General features: G+C 40.9%; 1 protein-coding gene and 1 long non-coding RNA gene across 10 annotated transcripts in view; one reads left to right on the top strand and one right to left on the bottom strand.

Moving 5' to 3' along the window:
* The window catches only part of Gm19417, a 28,170-nt gene extending 6,157 nt beyond the window's left edge, over positions 1-22,013 (top strand). Inside the window, exon 2 of the long non-coding RNA XR_376437.4 lies at positions 32-22,013. This is a non-coding gene — a long non-coding RNA (predicted gene, 19417). The remainder of the gene's footprint in view (positions 1-31) is intronic.
* Nfia (nuclear factor I/A) overlaps positions 1-22,596 on the bottom strand; it is a 540,811-nt gene that overhangs the window by 256,024 nt on the left and 262,191 nt on the right. The gene's annotated exons all lie outside the window — the stretch shown is intronic.

Below are 22,596 nucleotides of genomic sequence, written 5' to 3'. Positions count from 1 at the left end.
ATTTTGTTGCTCACTGTTTTGTCTCTTTCAGCCTCTGAGTAACCAGGCCTAATCCAGGTGCTCTTGTGCATCCCTCTTTTTTGTGATGGAGCACCACCTCTCAAGTAATGGGCAACACTCGGCATCTCAGCTGACCTTCGTGACTTTTAAAGCATCCCTGCCTGCTTGATGATCTAGGAGACGTGGGCAGAGCAAATAACCATGGACCCACAGAAGATAGATGAGCTTTGGTGAGGTGCGGTACACCAGCTCATACTGAAGGAAGAGATGAATGGCGCCTAGAGAGCTGATTTACTGTCTGAAGATAAAGTCTCCTATAGATCTTCATTAAGATAATGCTAACTTCCCAAGGTTGATTTGCAAGAGTGGCTGCTGCATGGGACAAAAGACAAAAAAAAATAATAAAGTTTGCAAATGTCAAGGCCTTACGGGGCCAGTGCTGAGATGGTTTATCAAAGCCCCTCTTCATTCACAGTGGCTCAGGGGAGTCGGGATATCTTAAAAAGAGGATATATATATATAGACATAGATATAGATATATACACTACATGATATGCCAACTAATTTAATTTCTCTCTCTTACTATAAGCACTATGCAAAATAGTGTTCGAGCATTTATGGTAACATCGAGATATTTGCCTACCATTTATTTGCCTACTATTTATTTGAGATATCATCAGAACATCGACAGGTACACAACCCTTACATTATTATGATGCTGTTTGTTGTGAGTTCACAGAAGTACATTCCAGTTTATATATCCCCAAGGATTGTTAGAGTTTCTTACAAAGGATAGACAAGTTTTTGTTCTGACAAATGAAGAATGAATATAACATGAGAAGCTATAAAACTAACATCTCTTAGATATGTGGAGTACCCTGGGGTAAAAAAAAAAATGTCCTTTTCCATTTACTAATTGATACTTGCCTCTCTTCATCCTATAAAGGTCAATATTCAATTTAAAAAAATGTTTTACAAAACAAAAATGGTAAAATTTATAATGAAGAGAAAATGAACACACATTTCAGTTGTGCTGACATAGCCCTGGCTGAGATTTTTCTGTGTGGATTCTGGCCTCCCTCTTCAGTAAATGTAGCCTGAGGCACAGCTGCCTTGCTGTGTGCTACATAGGCCAGACCCTCTATCCACTTCCATTCCAGCCAAGCCTTTGACACTAGATTCCCACTTGTGTATTGACATCTAAGACTAGTACAACTTAAGGACTAGAGAGATAGCTCATTCAGGACCTGGTTTGGAATCTCTAGTACCCATGGAAAACTTGGGTAGGGCCTGCCTGTTACCTCAGCACTGAGACCACAGAGACAGGATTCCTGGAGCTCAGTAGCCAGCCAGTCTAGTCAACCCACAAGCTCTGGGTTCAGTCAGAGACTCTTCTTCAAAAACAAAGGTGGATATAGATAGCAATTAAGGAAAACACCTGACATTTACCTATGCTCCCCCCCCCCCCAAAACCCTGGAGGGAATACATACACACACAAGTGAGGCATATCCACATGTTCGTGTATACACACATATACTACACACACAAAAACAAATAAAAAGGAAAACAACTAAGTTAGGTTTTAAACTGTGCTTTTAATTCTGTCAGAAATCAGCTGGTGACTGTCATTTTTTTTCCCTCTCCATTGGACTGTGGGCTTCTCAATAGCGGAAATATGACTAATACAGAACTTAACACACATGAGTGTCAAAATGCTGAATGACTAAGTGAGAAAATGACTAGTGAAGTAACTATAAAGGAAGAGGCGGCCGAAGCAGGTACAGAAGATGGCCAACAACATGTGATCCTCTCTGACATCACTCAGGTAGACTAGAACCCATGGCTAGCAAACGCACAAGCCCCGCCTCCCACATTATTCCTTCCTGTGCTGCAGGGTTAGTGTTTTGTTTTTGTGTTTTGCTTTGTAGTTGTTCAGGAAATAAGGGAAGAATAGCAGGTCCCCAGGGTTTACAAGAGTCATGAGTAGCCGGTGCTGTCCCCTAAGAGTCGGCTCTAATGATATCCCCCCACTTACCCTACTATGCCTCTCAAAATCTTAAAATCATAATAAACTCCAGAACCAAGTAATCTCAGTTTAAAAAGCAACTACAGATAATGTTTGGTGATTGGTTCTGTAATGTGATAAAATTTACAGTGTGTTTTTTAAGTCATTTAACTGGAGCTGGGAAGGAGGCCACACACCAATAACACAGTGCAGCTGCAGAGCTGCAGAGGGTCCTCCCCACCGCATGCCACAACGTTCTCAAAGACTGAATCATGTCTGGTTGGGTCCTGTCAAAAGTTTACTCATGGATCTCAGCTGTCACAACCTAAAACATGACTTTAGCTTCAGGGCGTGTGGTCTAGCAAAAGCCAAGATCTCAGTTCTCCATCCTGCTCTAAGAACCAGACTCCCCTGAATTTCTGGTCCCTGATTTATCTGCTTATTGGTAGGTGGTTTTTGTTATTATTGCTCTTTTGGGGATTGCTGGGTTTTTGTTTTTTTGTTTGTTGGTTGGTTTGACTTTTGTTTTCTGTTTGCTTTTGGTTTCTTTTTCTTTTCTTTTCTTCTTTCTTTCTTTCTTTCTTTCTTTCTTTCTTTCTTTCTTTCTTTCTTTCTTCCTTCTTTTTTTTTTTTTGAAACCTTATTGTTTTGTTTTCTCCATTGCTGAGAACATAACTGGGTAGCACCTAGAAAGTGCTCTACCACTGAGCTCCATCACCAGCCAGTCCCTTTCTGCTCTTCCATTTCACTGTATGGTATCACGACAACAGGAAGGCCGCTTCTGTTTTTCTCAGGTTTCTAAAGTGAACATCACATTCTGGGCTGGTGGCTGGTTTTGGACCCCTGAGGAGCAGATTCACTTATTCAAGTCTTCCCTCCCTAACCCAATGCTGGATGAAACAGGAGCATCGAATTCTTCTAAACTCTATAGTACACCCTCTCTCTGCTCCTTTCACCGATTCATAATTGGATGTGGAATTCCCCAACCTATTTCATCAAAAGTCCATTTCATTTCAAAACCACGTGGAAAGCAAAAGAAACCATCTGCTTTGTGAAGCGTCAGCACACACAAGGCTTTCAGGGCAGGTAGTGGTGTGTGGGAAAGGCCTTCACAACAGCTTTGCATGCTACCCTGGCCTGCTGAGGGTGCATGTGTTTCACAACCACCAGGGAAGGCTGGGAACAGACCCAGGGCAGGGTTTCTGTTACTACATTTAGCTATTGCCTCTCCATCTGCAAAATGCCCTCACCTCGTAACTCAACTCTTCTTTTAGCTCTCACACGTGAGGGGAAGAGAGTCAAGATGGATGGAAGCAGAGCAATAATGCAATAGCAGTGCCTCAGGCTGAGACCAAATCCAGTGCTCTCATCAGCTCTGGCCTGATTCCTGTCTCTGCTGGCTCATCCCTAATACAGAATACTTTACTGAGAATGCACCGAGAACTGGTTGCTATGTCATGAAATTCATGTGTCAACTTCACCAATTCCCTAAGGTACCATCTTTAGACCAGCTTCAGAGAAAGGAAACCAAGCCTGAAAAAAGAGCTGCCTGCCCCAAACTGAACAGTCAGAAAGTGACATGGCTGGGTTATCTGGCTATGACTCTGACATCCTCTTTGGAACATCATGACACCCAGCTCAGAAAGGTAAGAGGAAGGAAATGAAGGGCAATCAGAAAGAGTGAGTGGTAAGGGACAGCCTGGGAATGAATAAAATGGATCCTTGCTCTCCTCTCCTGTGGGTAGATTTCAGGTCTCTATAGGAGAACAAAGGCCCTCTACTCTGGGGAAAATATACAGACTGAAACTTCCATTCATTTGTAAATGTGCACCTTCCAAAGAATTCCCATACAACTTGTCTGTGTGTCATCTTTGCCACAAAACCTGTTGTGGTCAGAGAAAAGAAGAGAAATCGCAGGCGTGGAGTCAAGATCTTGCCCCATCACACTCGTGGTGGGTAAGGAGTACAGGAGGCCAGCACACCTCCCTCTCAGCTGTCCTTTAGCTTCCTTTTCCTGAACCAACAGCTTCTTTCCTAAATGAGCAACAAAAGCTCTGGGCCAGCATCAAACCTCAGGGGCTCTGGCCTCTGTCATTTAGTAGCTGTGAAGCCTTGAACAGGATTTACAGGCACTTGGGCTACAGGTCCCTCATCTCTCATTTGGAGGTAACAGTACCTATTCTCTCTATTACATGGTGTTGTCAGAAAAATCAAACGAGAAAATGGATGTGAAGAGTCCCTTTGAAAACTGCAAATACTATACGAATATAAAGGATTATTATTTTTTGGGTCCAATAAAACTTTCTCAGTTGAATGAGCCCTGTGTAGATGGATGGTCAAGTTTTAATAACCAAGAAAAACGCTCCGATTCTTGAAACAATTTACAGAGCTACTCACTCCCAGTAAAGGACACTGGTTATAAAATGACTTAAATCAGCACTCTCTGCCATCTTCTAGACATAAATTGTTACTGGCTGAGGATAGGTAGCAAAATGGCTATTTTCAAGACACACAGCCTTTGACTATAAAATGCTGATCTTCCCTAGTCTAGAACATGGAACATGGAGCAAGGTAGGAAAACAAAGGCTACTGGTATTTAAAGAATGGGTGCCCTTATCTCCACAGTGCCCAGGAGACTACAAATGCTCAAACCAGATTCTCATTAAATATTTCAAGGATGTTAGTCAGAGCCAGATCAACTCTGTTATGCACCAACAGGCTGGCTTTATCCTCAAACCAATCATAAATAAACTTCTAAATACAGCCTGTTCAAAACACGTATTTCAAAAAGTATTACCAACCTTTATGCAATCTGTCACTAGCATGTACCAAATTCATTTAAAGCTACCTTCTGTAGAGATGAGCCACACTCTTGCGGCCACTTGTATTTGGAATAGAGGTTCATACAGTATTATTTTTAATAACGTCTAACGTTATTCCTTTCTCTTTAGGAGACAGAAATTCACTGCCAAACACACTGCTTCCATTCACAAGATTATTTATGGCAGAGATAATTGAATTCTGGTCACATGACTAAGGAAGACTAGGTTGAGAGTGGAAAGAACCCAACCATAATTTCTAGAGAGATCCATAAATCACTGCTTTCTTCCCCTGGAGGTTGAAGTCCTCAGAGCTCTATGGATTCTTCCCTGGCATTTATCCCCAGTTGGGAAACATCACTGAAATTCCTTTCTATGTTCAGTGGCAAAACTCTTAAGGTAGATACACTGAAATTACTCTCTATATTGGTCTTTGAGAATGCCAATGGGGCTCAGAGGAAATCCCACCCTTTTCCATAGGCCAAATGTTCCTGTCTCTCTTACAAGCAGTTTGAAGAGCAAATCAGAATTAAGTGTACAAGCCTATTCCAGTACTCTCTTTCCCCCTAACAAAATGAGCCACCTTCCAGAAGCACATGACAAGCACAGCACGACAGACACGGTAGCCATAGGTGGCAAAGTCTCGTGATCGTTCTCACATCTATCAGCAGTATTCAGCCATTCCTTAAAGAAGATAGACTCAAAGCCCGCCCTAAACAAGGAATTTCTCCCTGTTTGTCCACTCTGTGTTCTACCAGACTTGGGACTTGAATGATTCAATCTGCTTGCATTACAGATAGCATTTATAGATCTTTGCACTTCTTGGCTAAGTCTAAGAAGTTACTAAGCTGCTTGGTTACTTTCAAAATATCTTCAGCTTATTCTCAAAATACAAATGCAAGGAATGTTGTCCAGCTACAAGGTATATAGGAAATATGCTTCTTGCCTGAGGAAATGATTTCTTAAATAGATCACATTTCCATTTGCTTGGCCTCTTAATTCAAGTAGATGGGTAAACAGTACCATCCTATACGTTTTAGTCTGGAATAATTTTAGCATTTTAAAATTTCTCTAGTTTTTTTTTTAATTTATGTTTCCGAGAATATAATAATTAGAATTTTATAAAAGACCATGAATGAGAGAAAGTGGAGGAGTAAGCAAATATTCCATGGTTCCAGCATCAACAGCTATGAGACCAAACAGCCAAGCGTTTGAGTGTGCATGCCAGTGGAGAGCAGCGTGCACATCATTCCCGTTTGACCATAGGCAGAAGCACATAAAGTAGCATGGACACCGTCTTCTATAAGCTCCCGTCCTTTTCTATTGAGGAAACAATCTCTCTCTCCCGTCCTCTCTCTTAAACAAACTAAGAGACCTGTCACTGTCTTATTAATAAAAGAAAGTCTGTTCCTTTAAAGGCTCGGCAAACCCTGACACCTTTGCCAGTGCTCCATCCATGAGGCTAGGTCAGCCTTGTGACGAGTATCCACCCATCAAGGCGGCAGTGAGAGTAATATTTGCTCGTTGCAGACCATCTCCTAAGGTTCCTACCACAGCCATGAAGAAGAGTTTTGCCAGAAAGAAATATGTGGTGCACGCATCCTGTAGTTATCAGAAGGATCAGTGGAGAAAGACTTTACCCAGAGGCAAAAGCGCACTAATCCTTAACATCTCAAAACCTTACAATATCTGCAGTGCTGGGAAATGACTAATACTGGGTGCCTGCCTAGGCCTTTACTAGCAATGTAAGTTTCTGGCCCAATCTTACAACATCAGCCTTGGCTATAACTTGCCCAGGTGCACCACAGCAGCCAGGAGTCTAACCTAGGCTTTCCTCTACGCCTACGTTCACAGCTGTCTCTCCTCCTCCCCACCAGGCAAATGATTCTGAACCGCCATGAACTCGTCAAGCAATGTACCTCCACTTAATCAAGCCTTTAGGGAGATCACTCAACTTCTTTTGGGTCAGAGGTGCCTTTGAATACCCAATGAGAATGACAGTTGATAGTACTAGAGACTGTGTGAATGAGTTCTCCAAGATAGCTCTATGGGTCCAGATGAGGACTCCACCAGACTGTGTACAGGTTCTCTGCACAGTTCAGATTGGCTATCTACGTCATTTGTGACCATGCCTTCCAAGAGACAGGCAGGACAAACACCCAAATCCTAGAGAGCGAGAAAGGCCAAGTTCACAGTGTCACAGCAAATGGAACTAAGGAGCTGTGAGCCAGAACAAACTCTTTCTCCCTTAGGTTGCTTTGTTCTTTGTCATCGCAACAGCTACAGGAATGGAGCTCACCTGGAATACAAGGCAGAGGACTACAGAGCCCAACCAGACAGAAATGGTGGAGCCCTTCTCACATTCAGTTGAGCCCACAGAAACATCAGGAAGAGCTGGCTGTTACAATACAGGCTGAAGTACAAATGAATTCTCCAGAGAGAAATGGGGGTGGCAGTAAGGAGGAGCACTCCTGGAGGGAGGCTGCAGGAGGGGGTAAGAATAGGGTCTCAGAGACCCTATTTAACTAAAGCTAAGAACACTGGGAGCTGAGGGGACACTAAATATTTAGAATCCTCTAGTGTGTGCTTATTGCACAACTAAAGAGATCAAGCAGCAGGTCTTCTGTGTTGTTTTTTAGTTTGTAGTAGCTGGAGTGGGGATTTAGATTGTCTTCTAAAAGCTTTTAAGATCTCCTGAAATTATTAATTTGGTGGGGAGGACTTTAGGGAGGAACCAGCTAAACTTTACAAGTAAAGATCCCTTTAACCAGAGCCAGGGAGAAGTTTAACAAGTTATTTGTGCACTTGGGCTTCCCACAAATAGAGGCCTGATATTGGGAGTTAACCCTGCTCAGCTTTCTCTGTTTTATGTAGCTGCATCTTCTCTCCACCAGAATTGTGATAAGATAGTCTGTGTTCTAAACAAACTGGGGACTTTCCGTGAGCAAAGGAAGCCAGTCTTGTTGTGAAAAAGAAAATACTGATAAGTTGGTGAATGGAAAATATTCAACAGTGATTCATAATTACACACACAACCAAAAAAAAAACCAGACCTCTACTCCATGTTGAAAGCTCCACAATGGTCACGAGTAAGTTTTCAAAACTTAACCTTAGAAGACACATAACCTCCGCCCAGGAAGCGTGGAGTGGTGCAGGGTTTTCCAGACATAGTGCTACTTGTGAGAACTGTTTACTGAACATCTTCAAGAATCAAGGTCCTAAGAACATGTTGCTGCCCATAATCTCCACAAGTCTCTTGTTTGAGGAAATAAATCTATTCTAAATAAAGGCTCAGATGGCTGTGTATTTAGCATGAGTTCATGTTTAAATAACACTCACTTTATTTCTCCATCACTGAAATAAAAGGGCACTTTACTGCAGGATTTTCCATATCAGAACTATTACCTTTTCAGTTTGATTTCTTAATTCACACCTAGAGTATACATGTACACACCGAGGCAGTCCACTTGGGCAGAAGTATAATCGATGCCCCTGAAATCAGTTCCCGAGAGAAACAGCATAAATATAAATCAGTCTCAGGCTTGCACAGAGCACTGGCTCTTCAGGACCTCACTACTGGATTTCACAGTGCTTATTAAATGCTTCTTTTCTTTGTTTGTATGGATCAGCTTCACAAGCCTGCATGATTGTTAGTGCCCCAATATTTACTATAAATATGTTTATCAATTCTGCTTCAAATAAAGTGCAAATAAAGTAACAGAAAATGGAGGAGCTAGAGAAAGTACCCAAGGAGCTGAAGGGGTCTGCAACCCTATAGGTGGAACAATAATATGAACTAACCAGTACCCCCTGGAGCTCGTGTCTCTAGCTGCATATGTATCAAAAGATGGCCTAGTCGGCCATCAGTGGAAAGAGAGGCCCACTGGTCGTGCAAACTATATGCCTCAGTATAGGGGAATGCCAGGGCCAAGAAGTGGGAGTGGGTGGGTCGGGAGTGGGTGGGGGAGGGTATGGGGGACTTTTGGGATAGCACTGGAAATGTAAATGAAGAAAATACCTAATAAAAAAAAGAAAAAAAGAGAAAGTAACAGAAATCTCTTATAAAGCTCTGACAGCATTCCTTAGTACTGTGCTCAAAGTCAGACCTCTTGCCCCCCAGTGATCCCCATCCAATCCATCAAGTGTATGTGAGATGCCAAACAGCACAGAGCCTCATAACCTTATGAAGTGTACAGGAAATGTACAAATGCAGAGAGAATCTGATAGGGAATTGAAATAGTCTTCATGATTTGAACAAGGCATACTCAGACATCTACTGGACAAAGGATAACTATAACAGTCTTTCAAAAGTTTGGTGATAGAATAAAACCAAAGAAAACTAAACAGATCATAACATCTAAGCACTACAAATGTTTTGATGAGACATCACATGCTTTGGACTCAAAAAAAAAAAAAAACAACAGCAGGATTAATAGTTGAAAAGTTGATCATTAGACTAAGATCCTTTCAAACAATTCCAAATTAATATGTGAGGGATTGATTTTTAAACTCATGTAAATTCCAAGAGACAATGTAGACTGGCTTAATTATAATCAATAACATCTACAGACATAGATGCACCAGCAGAAACACTGCCCAGAAGCAGAGCATAAACATCATTCTGTGCTCCTTTGTACATAACAGTGATATGACCTTAATAAATATTTCATCCCGTTCAGTGCACAGCCAATCATGAAGATAGCAAATTTTAATAGCTACAAAATATCATAATGACTCTACAAAGAAAATGCCTCCTTTGGAGGAAAGCAAGCGTATCCTAAAACCTGACTTCTAACTCCAGGTCAGTCCTTGATGAGAAATGAGCACACTTACCTAGCCTTCCACATACAGATTGATGTATTGCTGAAAGACATTTCTCAGAGCACTTCCCTTACTACAGAACATTAGAAAAGTCATGTGGGAAAAGAAATAAGTTTTCAAGTACATGAGCATTATCTTTCTAGTGCCAGCAAAGTAAGAGCTCAATGAATACTCCTGGATGGACTGTCTTCAGGGACTAGCCAGCATCCATGTGTCGGCACAGTCTATAGAGGGATGCTAAAGTTTCTTTCACCAGGTATAATTAACAGCACAAGCCCATATCCTAAAGCATTGTTCCTTTGATAAGTACACTATCATACATACAGTTACCCACATGTAAGTCCATCTGCTAGTTTTCTTCTCAATTGTTCAGTGTGGGTGGACCTTCTGGTGGAGAGGAAATGAGTATGGAACACAGACGGGGCAGGATTCAAATCTCAACTCTAAAGTGTACAATTAGCAACTTTAGAAAGGCACTTGGCACAAAGACCCAAGAAATTGGGCATCAGGGCCTAGTTTATATATCATTATGAAGACTAGAGACAGTGTTGATACACTAAGCATAGTGCTTTATTGATCAGTATATATACTAGAGTAGATGGAAAAACAAGTATTTCCCATGCAAGTACATCCCTGTACTTTAGTTTTCTTCCTTGTCTATAAATTATGCCTCACCAAACACCAAATAAGTGATTACAATTCTACCATAAGTTAGGTCTGAAGACGGTTCTGTACTTGCTCTTCACTGTTATCCTGAGTAGACTGCTTGGTATAGTGGGCTTCTTTTCACATATTTACCCCATTATATAGTTCTAAAAGCATTGCCTAAGCTTGGATCTGATAAACATGTTTGCCTTTTCCTCTCTATTTTGACTATTCTATCATCCCAGTATCACCAGAACCTTTACTAACTAGTTGAGCCTACCATGTGATTATATACTGTGTCCATTGTGAAGTGCACTCACCAAACAGCCAACTCACAGACTCTACACTTGACACGCTGGTGTATGGGGACCAACCCTAAAGGTGACCTGGAGTTCAAGTTTTATTAACATCCAGGTCATGATAACACAAATTTATAGCCCTGAGAAGAAGTAATCAAGATCAAATTTGAGGAATATATTCTTTCAATTTATCTACACTTGGTGACTTCCTGAGTTTGTCAAGGGCATTAAAGAACAGCTAACTCAACATAAGTGGCAGAAAGGTGTAAACAGAAATATTACGTGCAAGTAGGAGTACTCCAGTCAAACAGGTATGGTTTCCCTTTAGTGCAGTCCTGGCTGTGATTAAGAGTTCTTCAAATTCCATAGCTGTCGAGTTTAATTAGCTAAGTATACACTTGTTTCATAGCATTCCAACTACAGCCATGCCTAGAAGTACGGTTCTAATCAGCTTAAAATGGCCACTTTTGTAAAGCATCTCGGGAGAACTTCTCCGTGTTTGAGTGAAATGTTCAGCTAAATACAGACAAGAAATCCTTCCAATAGAGGTTATAAAATCACATGCCATTTAGAATCTAAATATATATATTTATTTTAGGATGAAATAGTTAAAGAAAAATGAAGCTTATCCATGGTTTAAAAAAAAAAGTATGTTTAAGGAAATTCAGATGTAACAGCAAAACAGAAGACATCAAATGCTTTTTCCTCCGTAATTTCTCTACTAAAACTGTAAATAAGTTTCCAAGGAATACATTTACATGACTTTCCTTTAAACTTGTTCATTTGGGAAAGAACAAATTCTATATAATGCAAAATAATTTAGCCTAAAAATAATGCTCCGATTGCTTCTCTCCTTTCACACCCCAATAATATTTTTCTTTATAATAACAAAATCTGGAGGGGGGCTTGGGTATGTCCTGGAGGCTGCCGCTCTTTGGGTGCTGGAGCTGACTTTCGCATTCAATTAGTTGCAATGTCACCAGACACTGCTCAACTACAGTGTAACAGCCATTTGCACCTTTATCACTGCCTCCACCAGAGAGGCTAGAAGCTAGATAGTCACTGTCCAACTTCCCTTACAGAAACTGCAAAAGCATTCTAGCCAGAATGGCCCAAGATGAAGTGGCATCTACTGTGTAGTTTCTGGAGAAGTCTTCACTTCATGATAAATGGAGCAAGTGAAGCTGGTTCAGCCATTGCTCTGCCATCCTGCCATGGAGTTACGGTGGCAGCCATACAATGACACAAGTGTTTGGGGTGCTTTTAATCAAGGAGAAAGGAATGTTAGGACATAAAAATTAGAAAATTGTCTGGATTCCTGACAGAGCAGAGCAAATAAAGCAACAATGACTAACCTTCAGATTCACTGTTACACAAGAAAAAATAATTCATTGTTTAAACTACTGATAAACGAAGATTTTTCTGTTTCTTGTAGCCAGCAGTATTCTCAAGACACAGCTGCAATCACTTAAAGCATTAAAACATTGTATAATTCTCATAAAATTCTTATTTCTAGATTCTTCAGGGCAAAGAAACTAGGAACACTGTGCCTAGAATTTTCACACAGCACTAATAGAGAACACCAAACACCCAACAGTAGCATCAGCACTAGGACAAGGGCTCCCCATACCCATGTCCTCACAGAGGATCCGTGTTTGGTTCCAAGCACCCACGTGGTGGCTTACAACCCCCTGAAACTCTAGTTCCAGGAAACTTGTTCTTCTCCTTTGGCATCCTCAGAAACCAGTCATGCATGTGGTATACACTCACACATGCAAACAACACTCATCTACATAAAATATAAATAAGTATTTTAGAAATACATACTGAGCATCACAGAAAACAAGGCATCACTGTATCCAACAAAATATTTTTGGTTTTGCGCAAAGGAATCCAAATATCCAGCAAATATAGCCATGTCTGCACATAGAGATCTATTTCCTTTCTCTGACTATTGGCTTTTCAACTGGCACACTGATTCTGGTTTTGCCTCCAAACCCTACCTACAAAGAGAAGGAAGGCACCATGCCACCAAAGAAAGATATAAGTATAGTGGGGGCGTAGGATAATATCAAAAAGATAATAATTATAGTAAACACTAGTCATTGTGACTGGAAATCTAGTCAATATGCTATATAAATGCCTTATCAATACTATGACACCCTCTTAAATGACCTCTTAAAAACCAACTGGTAGTTCTTGGTTTTAAAAATAATATATTTCAGCTCAGTAGAGAATGCTTGTCTGACATTTAAAGGACTTTGGGTTCTATTCCCCCACCCCAATAAATAAATAATTAACTATTGGGGAAAAGAACAGAGCTAAATCTGCATAGCAATAGTCACATAACTTGACTCTATGATTATAAACACGCAAATCTTAATCACATATATATTCTTTGCATATGAGCAAAAGTACCTGATATTTTTGAGAAACTTTTCATAAAGTATCTCAGATCCTACATCTCATTTCTATGTAACTGCATCCTAACATAAATATTAGGACAAATATTTGATTTTTAATGCCTACTAATGTAAGTCTGGATTCCGGTATAGGATTTTTTTTTTTGTAAAGGCACTTCCTTCTTAAGTGTAACTGACCTGATGCAGTAAATTCTTGAGATTCAAAAGTGACTCATTTCCAAAGCTCCACACATTAGCAGCTGGTATTATTCAATCTGAGATTTAAATTTATAATGTACTCTTGATAATGTACTCGCAATACATTTTTCACTTCTCTATCTTTTGAATGACACTAGATAAAAGATCTTTAGGGTATAAATATTTTATATAAACTTTCACTCTGTTTTTCTCCAGCCATTTGCCATTTGCAAACACTAGACATCATGCAAAAAAAATAATAAAGGTTAAGAGAGTTATGGATTGTGTCAGGGGAGGGGGGCGAATGAGAAGTGCTACTATATTCTGCTGTGGCAGCAGACACTACAGACACCTAATACAGCCCTACTGGCTAACAAGATGGCCCACCCTAAATAGTGCCTGCTTGTAAGAGCTGTTTTTCCTTGCAGTGGGCAGTAGACAGTAACTGAATGATTTTCCACCACCATCTTTTGTGCTACCTTAGGACATTGTCAGTGACTCTGGGACCTGTGCTGGATTAATTTCCAGAACCCTAGGGATACAGCCATCTCACCTGAGTGGCCACAGAAGATTTCAGAACACCTAGGTCAACTCTTTGTATTTGAAAACCATGAAGAGTTGAACCACCCAAAATCTCCTGGGAGATTTCTGAACTGTCCTCACAGACTGTTCCAGGTCTTGTTCCAGGAAGCGTGGAACCCTGGAGTCCTCCGTTTACTCCAGAAACTAGTCTCAGGCTCCAGACATGAGTGCATCAGAGGCTGCAGAAAACAAGGCTTCCAGAGACTTCCCACTCGACTTTCTCTGGGAGAAAAAAAAACAACAAAAAACAAAAAACAAAAAACAAAAAAAACAGGAAGCCCCAAACTCACAGATATCCAGGGCCTCTGGACCTTTGTAACACATACAGCCTTCCATGAACATGGTTCTGAAGAAGACACTCCTGTTTACAGATGATATGGAATGCTAGGTAAAATCCTTTAGAAGGGCTCTAGCAAATGCAGAACTCTATGATTATAAATTTGCAAAGCTGTTTACATTTACCGCTTTAATGACTTATTTTTTTACATTTTGGAGAGAAATCTGTAATTTTGTTACTAATATTCTGGTCTGCAGAAATGTAATTTAATCTTTTTTCCTGTCATATCACTAAGAACACAAAATACTATCAAAGTGTCCCAGTGCAGTAAGCACTCAAACTCTTGAGGAATTTAAGTGTATCGGACTTATGAACAAAATATATACAAATATACACACATATATGATCTAACTACCTATCTATAGATTCTCAAGCTATGATCAAACCTCAGCTGCTCTCACCGTGTGTTCAAGTGCCACTGCTGTCAGCTATCAGATCACACATCTCATATCTTTCTATTTTCCAGACTGAGATAACTGTCTGCTCTGGCTATTTGCGACTCTGGGATAAAAATTCAGAGTTCTATCTAGAACAGAAAAGATTATAGACTTCAAGGGTCTACCCTGTGCATGAAGACTATGCTTGCACTTTTTCTAAATTTATTCAGACAAGTAGAAATTGGCCCTCAATATATATATACACACACATATACATATACACATACACACATACACACACACATACACATATACACACACACACACACTCGTGTTTAGATATACTTCTGAATGTAAAAACAAAATTGTGACTCATGAAGTGTATTTGCAAGGGGATATGTGCATTTTACTTCCTCAGCCCCCATCTCCACAGATGGAAATAGATTTTGATAGTCTGTGAAGGCATTTGAAAACTCCAAGGAATGTGAGCTGGTGCAGCCGCCAGGAAACAGGGGGTTGATGAGGAAGATGGCGGCGAAGCTCCCGCATCTGGAGAGTTTGTGCAGGGCCCCAAAGCTGAGACACACCAGAAATACTTGGCCAAGGAGAGTGTGGCCCTAAGGTTCAGAAAAGGAAGTCTTTTTTTTATTAGATATTTTCTTTATTTACATTTCAAATGCTATCCCAAAAGTTCCCTATACCCTCCCCCCACCCTGCTCCCCAACCCACCCACTCCCACTTCTTGGCCCTGGCATTCCCCTGTACTGGGGCATAGAAGGAAGTCTCTGCTCCCCCCTGCAAACTCAGCTCTCTGGGCCACACACCCGGTGTGACACACCAAAAGAATGCTTGGCTGCCCTCTCTGAGGTCTTGTGCACTGGGAAGAGTCTCCAGATCATGGAACTGGGCACAGCCCTGGTGAAGCAGGCAGAAACAAGGCATAAATATCCTAGTTGTAAGTTGTATGGCACTGCAGCCTGAGTCTGGAAATAGAGCTTAATTCAGAATCCCACAAACTCTCTTTACAAAGCACAGTGCTGGGAGCCACCTCCCTACCATTGCCCTTCCATACCCGGGAAGGGGCTTGGGACACGCATCTCCAGAAGATTTCCAAATGCCAGAGCTGTGCTGCTTTTGCCATGACACGGTGAGAACTGCTACCTGAGGTCACCTCAGAGATGAGACAAGAGGGAAACAAAGGGTCCTAATGATTTGGTCAAAAATATAAATCCTCTACCAGGAAGAGGGATTCTAGATGCTCTCTCTCCCTCCCAGCATGGGACACTTCCCAATCCAGAGTAGCTCATGCTGATTTGATGAAGGCATCTGAGAAATACTGTCATCTACCAAGATCCTGGCTGCCATGTACTTTCACAGCATTTTAGGATTTCATCTACCTTGCCTAGTTTTATTCCCTTAACAACCCATTGAGATAGGCAGAACAAAGAGATAATCAACTTCTCCACTTCAAAGATTAGAAAGCTGAGGTGCTGGGGTGTTACAAGCCAGAGAGAAGTGTACAGAGGGAACGACCTGCAGCTGGCAGACCCCTGATTCCAAGGTGAGCCTGGAAAGGATGCCATCAACTTGCAAGTTTCAACTTTCAAAGTATGCTCAACATCACACTTTGATTTGGCTTCCACCATGACCCAATTAAGTAGTTAATTCTCACATGTAAGAATGCTTACAATGTTTTGTCCTTGAAAGCATCTTTCTGGGTTAGGGTTACCTTTAATGCCAGTCTTGGTAAGTCGGTTGCCATTTCCTTGACTAGAGCATATAGGGTCCTGACATGATTCCTCTGAGAGGAAGATGGGGAAGAAAAACAAGACAGTGAGCAATGGATTCAATTAGTTACAGTATAATTCTAGCAAGATGAGAAAGATCAGACACAAGGCAACTACTTCCGGGTGGCTAGTAAGTTCAGGCAGGCACAGAACAAGATGCTCTGAAGACACCTGGGCAAATAAACCACAATAAATGGGCAGCTCACAGGCAAAGTATTTAAACAGTGCTGGGATGTGCAGGCAGGAAGACAACTGTACTTCTTCATACACACGAAGTCTTATACAGACCCATTTCTCTAATGAAGCCCTCACTACAGGGCAACCAGAGATTAACCCTATGGTTACTGGAAGCTTTGAAACCTGTATAGGGATTTTCTTTCTACAACTTCTCAAATGAATTAAGATTCTTTGCTAAACAGAAACCAGAATGCAGATCTAGTACACTTGTGAAAAGCTGATTATTTGAGCTGGACAAAATATAAATTCCAAGTATTTCTTTCAAAATATATTAATCCAAAGCAGGCAGTTTGTAGTAAATACAAAAGCCAATGCATGGGGATTTAGGTTGTTTGTTTCTTTGAGCAATTTCAGAACTTCTTTGTGCAAATAAATGATTAGGTAATCAGGGTTATAAGATTCCAATCGTTAAAATTAATGTTCAAGACACAGAGGCAACTATTTCTCACATCTGAGTAGACCAGTATGTTAAGTAGAACTCTCTGCAGTGCAAACAGTTTTTAAAGAAACGTGAGTTTCTATTAAAAAACAAAACAAAAAAACCATATTTTTCTAGTTGAAAACTAGAAATGTGGTTGGGCTTAAGGGTGTTGCTCAGGAGTAGTAGGCTTGCCCAGAATTCTGTGGTGGGCACACCACCACCACTACTACCACCACCACCACAGTAATAATTAATAATAATAATAATAATAATAATGTGGCTAATTAATAAAGCTGGTAAGTGATTAGCAGAACCCACACTCTTAATCTTACTACTCTGGAAGACAAGAAGGCTTTTCTGTCATGAGCCTGTAGTCTCATTGCTTAAGAAAGATCAGCTCTTATGGCCAGTGATTCCCCTGCCTCAGCTGAGCTAATCTGTCACAGACACATCTTTAATTTTCCTTTTATTTCTCTGTAAGATACACAAAGCTGTTAGCGGTTTATTCCTCTGAAACCTGGGGATTCGTGTAAATAACTTTTAACATGGTATCTCAGAGAACAATTTACAGAGCACTGTGGCATAATGTAATTCAAAGTTGTGCTTGATTTAAAATGTTTAAAGTCCAACCACAGTGTCAGCGTGACCAGAGAAATCTCTTACAGAGTTTCACCCTCGGCTGGGTTAAGAGACAGTGGGTATTAATCCTATGGCTTCTTCACCAAGCTTCCTTTTTGTGGTCAGCAGAGAGGCTATGTGGTTGGTCTGAAGGAGTCCAAAGTCTTTTTTCTGTGTTAAAACAAGGGAAAGTGGGCCGCTGACAGAGTGAAAGAAAAACCACAGCCGGCCCACTCTGCTGCAGCGTTCCCCTTAAATGTGGCCTCAAGCTATTCTGCTTTCCAAAAAAAGGTTTAATTTAAACCATACACAGGGCTGTGGGCTGCCACGTTTCCAAACTCAACATTCCTCTCAAATCTGTGCTCTTCAGAACCAGAGTCCATTCTACTCAGACATGCTTTAATAAATAAAATATCACTGCCCAGCCATTACTTAATTTGATAATAATATGCCCTTTCCCCTGCCTCTATTGGCAGTATTCTAAGTGCTTATTCAAGTGTCTTGGATGGCTGTAAACATCACCTGTAAAATCCAGTTGTGTTCTCTTTTGGGAAGCAGAGGAAAGGCAAGAAAGGACAACAATGTGAGGGAACGTAGGGATATTTATTAGCAAGTCGCCCAGAGCCCATGAAAACCACCATGATGCAAAGCAACTATGTGAGTCTCAACGAGCTTAGTGCATTTATTTTATTTTTTAAAGAAAACCAAAACAATCTCGTTTGCCTATTCCTTTGACATCAGAATCTAGTCTATCTTTCCAAATACCACCAGGAGAGATACCAGTCACCAGCGCTGAAAGCCACACAAGCCACATGCCCAAGACAAGTCCCAGCGGGATCAGTGTGGCTGATCACCAGGCTGACCATGGTGAACGGGGTGAATGCTCCCCAGTTGGGGAGCTTTAAATTTTTGCCTCCGTGTATTCACTTGTACGTTCATTAAGAACTGCAGCCCCAGCAGGCAGCCCAGCCCAGGGTTTTCTATGTGAGCTACCGTGCTCTATTATACATGACACTTGTCAATTAAAGAGGAAACCCTTTTAAAGCAAACTGAAGTTAAGCTGGTACTTTCTTCAACATCTGATTTACCGCTGCTGTTATCGTCCAAAGGGAAGTTTGTTTTAGAACAATGATAGCAGCCGTAATCCCCCCATTTTAGTAGTGAGGGATTTAAACACATTCAAGGCACTGGGGACCGGTCAAAAGGCTCCTTTCAGCAGAACTATGTATTTTCAGTGGCAAAAAGGACGGTCTCATGATGGGATAACTGCCAACAGTGGACAATGTTTTAGCCTAACGGTTAAGAGAATATCATTTTAAACTACCTGGTATAATACAAACGTGGCACAATAGATCAATGCAATGAATCCTCTGTAGTCCCTAAAACGCTCTCCCAAATAATGGAATCCATTAATAATGATTATAGTTTCAGAGCTTTTGCCACAAAAGTAATGCCCAGTGCTACATCTCGACGGTCTCTAATAAATACATACAAGTCCTGCAAAAGGAGCAAAATCATAACAGAGCAGCTGAGTAGAGATTCCATTGAGCACGAAATTTAAAAGCCTACAGGTTAGCTCTATTCAAATCTGATCTTTTTTTTTTCTGGCCAAAGGCATGGTTTTTATTTGTAAAATGGGACTTGGACCAGGTGACATCTCAGAATCTTTCCAGCTCTGGTTCCTCGGGGGCTTAAAGTTTTTGCTAATGTTATGATTCATAATGAAGTTACTTTAATTTTAGTTATAATTATTCAATTTATTCACTTATTATTTATTTATTGTGTATGTGTTTTATGTGTCTTCATGTGCAGACAGGCAGGCCATAGCAAATGTGTGGCAGTTGGAGGATTTTAAGGAAATCTATTTTAAGGAACTTTAAAGAATCTATTCTTTCCTTCCACCATGTAGGACCAGAGGGTTGAACTAGGGTCATTAGGCTTGGCAGCAAGTGCCTATCTCTGCCGATCCATCTTGCCAGTCCAACAGTCACATTCATACTTTTACTAGCATGAAATAACAGAGGATGGCAGCATGGTCCATGAGATTTCTGCAATGAAACTTTGAGACTGGTCTGAGGGAAGAAAACTTTAGAGAAACAGTCATGTCATTATATTAGATCTAGGTCTTAGCATGTTTTCAGAAACATGGAAAGCAATACATCTGGGACCTTTGATGGCAAATAAGAAAGTACCACAATAGAACCTCCTGGAAACATGGGTAACTCAGCAAATATGGGAAGTCTTCATGAGATATACATTCATGCTCTTTAAATGAAAAATCTCACTGGGCATAGTGGGACACACTCATAATCACAGCTAATTGATAAACTGAGGCAGGAGGATTGCTTGAGTCCAGGGATTCTGGGCTATAGTGTGCCATGTTGATCCAGACTTAGTTTGGTATCAGTATGCTAACATCAGTGCACCACCAGTTTTCCCAAGGTATGGTGAACTGGCTATGGTCAGGAAAGAAAAGCCTCCAAGCTCAGAAATAGAGCTTCATTAAATTCTAGCTAAATGATGATGAATATTCATTATTTATTCCATGGCCTGTATGTCCTCTGTTTAAGTCATTTTCATTTATTCCTCGGAACAAAGTATTATCCCATTTTATAGGCAAGGACATCAAGGGTTCTGCCAGGTATTCTCAACATATTCATAACTGACAGACTGGGTAAGCCAGTCCAACCCCAGAGCCCAAACTATTCATGCAACCATGGGGACCAACTGGCCTGCCATCTTCAAAAGCTTTTACTTTTGTATTATTTAAGCATGATAGGACAAGCTTCAATTAAAAGGTAGTTTATACACAGACTACTTCTACAGTACAGATCTTTAATGGGCTTTGTTTAAATGTATGCATTTAAATGTGCAAGTTAAAATATTCACAAGTAACCTGAGTTCAATAGATTTGAGTTGAGCCAAAAGAGAGGATCGTGTATCATACTGACTTCCCGTCCTTTAGAGCAGAGCTTCTCTGCCTTCCTAATGCTGTGGCCCTTTAAAATAAAACAGTTCCTCGTGTTATGGTGACCCCAGCCATAAAATTATTCTTGTTGCTACTTCATAACTGTAATTTGGTACTATTTTGAATTTTAATGTAAATGTCTGTGTTCTCTGATGGTCTTAGGTGACCCCGGTGAAAGGGTCATTCAACCCTTCAAAGTGGCCACGACCTGCAGGTTTAGAACCACTGTTTTAGAGCAAATCCTTCAAAATGCTCTTGACTATAGAAGGAAACTACAGCTATCAGGCTTCTGAGTAAACTCACATGAGAGAGTTCCCTTCATCTTACCACAGCAAGAGACAGGTTGTACGGGAGGCTGCAGCACAGCACCAGTGAAAGGAAGTTGCGAAATAAGAAGGAGCAAGTGTAGACAGACAAGGACTCCAACAGCGTGTGAAAGAGTAAACTTTACGCTAAGCCTACAAACACCACAAGTGGGAAAAGTCAGAAAGATCTGGGAGCTATTTTTAGCATATCAAAACCTCAAACAGGACCTCCACACTGACCCACCAAGCAATCACACAAGCTAAACTATCAACCAACTAGTCACACAAAACCATTTCACCTTCTGTACAATGGCTCAGTGTATTCAACTATACATACTTATTTACTTCAAAGGGAGAAAACAAATTAATCATCCATTGCTGTTTATCTGGGCCACAAAACACAAAATGAAACAAAAAATAATAATAGCTGAGATTCTTGAGAATAACAGGACTGGAACAGAGGGTTAAAGTAACAGCCAGAGGCATCACTTAGTAGCCCAAATATCAGACTTCAAACCCTAGTAACCAAGGATCATGTTATAGGAAAATACCGGAAGAAATCATAAGTGCTTGAGGATGGCGTAGGTGAGATAAAGCAGGCTGCTGATACTCTGTGATGACACTGTGACTAATAGGGAGCAGTGAGGTCATGGCAAACTCCATTGACATGTTCCAATCAAACATTTGAAGGCACTATTCTAGTAGCATTTAACCCACAGAACACCAGTGACCAGCCCAGAATGTATAGTCATTTTGTTAGCAGGGAACTTGTCTTCAGAGACTGCAGAGTGTCACCTAAACGTGTACACCCTTGCCTTCAAGGGCAGTGTCAACACAAAGAAGCAAGTCTCCTAGTCCCTGCTGAGGGTCATTCACTGAACAAACTCAGGACTCACACTGAGAAAGCTAGGCTAAGTAAAAGCAAGGCTGGGAAAAGATCAATGGCGTATGATCCCAGCCTCCTCCTCCTTGGAGTTATAGAGACAGAGCAGGACATCCAGACACGGCAGGACACCACAGGGCTTCTGGCCCTCATAACTGCAGAGGGACAAAGGTCAGCAAAGCCACTCTAGGGTACAGAGTACCTACTCTTTACATGGCTAACCTCTGTGTGCTGACACCTCTATGACGGGGTTTCTAGAGTTTGCTTTTTATATCTTCAAAGAAACACATTTCATAAAAAAAAAAAAAGAAAATAGACCTCTGATCATAACACTCTTAGAAAGTCTTAGCTTGAGAAAAATTTAAAAGCCCAGCTATAAATCTTGCAAAATGAGAATTTATAATAGGAGTGCAGAGAGATCTTTAATTATGCAGACTGTGGGCCTCGTGTAATAAAGCCCACGTATTTGCAGCTTATGTCATTGTGTATAGGGTGCCTCAGAAAGGCTCTGTGTGTGTCTGAATCAATGAGTTGAAGTTTTACACAAGGGAAGGAAGTGAAGAGAACACTGCTTGGAGAAGCAGGGATTTACCTCCTGGGGCTCCAGGCAGTGAATGATGGTTCTGACTCTTCCAGTTTGTATAAAAGGTTGAAGTTCATTCTGGCGCAGGGAAGCATTCCACAAGACCCGCTGCCTCTATGGGCAGGCGATTAATCTCATGATCGATAGACCATATGATTAGGCACTAATAGCTGATAGGAGGAGAGAATAAACAACCATAAATTTGCTTTGTACCCAGCAATCCAACTGTAAGCAGGGCCATTTAATGGCCACACTGGGTCATGTTACCTAAGGGCCCATATGGAATAAAAAATGGAAGACAAAAACAT

Source organism: Mus musculus, chromosome 4 (genome assembly GCF_000001635.26).
Source record: "Mus musculus strain C57BL/6J chromosome 4, GRCm38.p6 C57BL/6J".
Taxonomy (NCBI): Eukaryota; Metazoa; Chordata; class Mammalia; order Rodentia; family Muridae; genus Mus; species Mus musculus.
This window is presented reverse-complemented; position numbering and strand designations above follow the sequence as displayed.